This window comes from Myotis davidii, unplaced genomic scaffold, assembly GCF_000327345.1.
Source record: "Myotis davidii unplaced genomic scaffold, ASM32734v1 scaffold3435, whole genome shotgun sequence".
Lineage (NCBI taxonomy): Eukaryota > Metazoa > Chordata > Mammalia > Chiroptera > Vespertilionidae > Myotis > Myotis davidii.
In genome coordinates this window covers 1-2,736 of record NW_006286023.1, presented here as the reverse complement: position 1 = coordinate 2,736, position 2,736 = coordinate 1, and the positions used below count along the sequence as shown (strand labels likewise).

General features: G+C 34.9%; 1 pseudogene; it reads right to left on the bottom strand.

Annotated features, from left to right (window-relative positions):
* Nucleotides 1-2,318, bottom strand: part of LOC102764137 — a 3,826-nt pseudogene extending 1,508 nt beyond the window's left edge.
* Nucleotides 2,319-2,736: the final 418 nt, after the last annotated feature.

Below are 2,736 nucleotides of genomic sequence, written 5' to 3'. Positions count from 1 at the left end.
GCGAGTCTTGGGGGGGAAAGGGGTGTGGGGGATGCGGGAAGAGACTGGACAAAAATCCTCCACCTATGGATGAGGACAGTGAGGGCGGAAGGTGGGGTGGGAACCGGGTGGAGGGGAGCTATGGGGGGAAAAAAGAGGAACAACTGTAATAATCTGAACAATAAAGATTTAATTTTTAAAAAAAATCCCATAAATGTTCTTTTTTGGCATGAAATTTGTCATTTTTAAGCGTAAAAATATCTATGATGTTAACACCTTCAGAAAATTTGACATATGAAGTTTTGAAGCTTGTTGTCAATATAACAAAATAGCATACATGTCAATTCACATATATATCAACATATGTGTAACTCTATCTATTGATAAAAATCCACATTATTAACTGGTATACTTAGTACATAAAAAAATGTCTGGAAGATATCAGTGGTGAGATTGAGAGCAATACAATCATAGTAGGAGACTTTAATACCCCATTAACATCCCTGGATAACTCCTATAGGCAAAAAATTAGCAAAGAAACAGCAACCCTAAATAAACACCTTTAGAACACTTCACCCTAAAACTACAGAATTTACATTATTCTCAAGCACACATGGAACATTTTCAAAGACAGACCACATATTGGGACATAGGCAAAGTCTTTGCAAATTCAAGATTGAAATTATATCAAGCATCTTCTCAGATCACAATGGCATAAGATTAGAAATCAACTAAATTAAAAAAATCATGCAATTTCAAACACTTAGAGGCTGAATAGCATACTATTAAAAAATGAGTGGAGCACTGGCCACTGGATAGTGTTGGCCTGGGAACTGAAGGGTCCCAGGTTCAATTCTGGTCAAGGGCATGTACCTTGGTTGCGGGCACAACCCCAGTAGGGGTTGTGCAGGAGGCAGCTGATCGATGTTTCTCTCTCATCAGTGTTTCTGACTCTCTATCCCTCTCCCTTCCTCTCTGTAATAAATCAATAAAATATATATATTTTTAAAAAATGAGTGGGTTACCAAAGAGATCAAAGAAGAAATTTAAAAATCCTGGAAACAAATGCCAAGGAAAACACAACAATCCAAAATCTATGAGACATAGTAAAAGCAATCCTAAGAAGGAAGTTTACTAGTATAGCATTAAAAGCCTACCTCAAAAGAAAGGAAGAAAGAAAGAAAGAAAGAGAAAGAAAGAAAGAAAGAAAGAAAGAAAGAAAGAAAGAAAGAAAGAAAGAAAGAAAGAAAGAAAGAAGGAAAGAAAGAAAAAATGGTAATAACCCCCCTAACTCTGCAATTTAAATAATTACAAAGAGAGCAACAAGAAAACCTCATAGTGAGCAGAGGATAGGAAATAATAAAGATCAAAGCAGAAATAAATGCATAGACACACACACAAAAAATCAATGAACCAAGAGCTGATACTTTGAAAGGATAAATAAGATGATGAATCTCTAGTTAGGCCCACCAAGGAGCAAAGAGAGAGGACCCAAATAAACAAAATTAGAAATGAAAGAGTCTAAATAACAACAGACCCCACAGAAATACAAAGAATCGTAAAATAAATAAAAATACTATGAGCAACTCTATTCCAACAAACTGGACAGCCTAGAAGAAATGGATATATTCCTAGAAAAATAAGACCTTCCAAAACTCAGCGAGAATAAAAACAAAAATCTGAACAGGCGATAACTATGGAGGACATTGAAGCAATAATCAAAAAACATCCAACAAACAAAAGCCCTGGACATGACAACTTCACTGGGGAGTTTTACCAAACATTCAAAGAAGAACTAAAACCTTTCCTCTTCAGATTATTACAAAAAAATTCAAGAGGAAGAATACTTCCAAGCTCTTTCTGAGAACCCAGCATTACCCTAATCCCAAAACTAGTAAAGACAATAAAAAGAAAAACCAATATAGGCCAATATTCCTCATGAATATAGATGCCAAAATCCTAGCTAATCAAATCTAGCATTACATTAGAAAGATCATACACCATGAGATTTATTCCAGGCTTGCAAAGATGCTACAATATCCACAAATCAATAAACATGATACACCACATAAACAAACTGAGAGATAAAAAACATATAATCATATCCACTGATGCATAACAAGCATTTGACAAAATCCAAACTCTTTTTGATAAAAACTCTAGGCAAGGTGGGAATATAAGGATCATACATGAACACAATAAAAGCCTTATATGACAAACCCACAGCCAACATCATACTCAATAGACAAAAATTAAAACAATTTCCCCTAAGAACAGGGATGAGACAGGGATACCGACTCACCATTCCTGTTCAACATAGTACTGGAACTATTAGCCATTGCGATCAAACAAGTAGAAGAAATAAAAGGCATCCAAATTGGAAAAAAAGTAAAACTGGCCTTATTTGCAAATGACATGATATTGTACATGGAAAACCAGAAAGACTCCATCAAAAAACTACTAGACTTAATAAATGAATTCTGCAATGTAGTAGGATACAAAATTAACACCCATAAGTCTATGGCTTTTCTATACACCAATAATTAACTCACATAAAGAGAAACTAAAAAAGCAACCCCATTTATCATTGCAACAAGAAATAAAGATACCTAGGAATAAACTTAACCAAGGGGGTAAAGGACCTATACTCAAAATATTTCAGGATGCTGAAAAAAAGAGATAGAGGAATATATGAACAAATGAAAAATGTACCATATTCATGGATTGGGCTGTTCGGGTGCCAGATGCTGGGGTCCA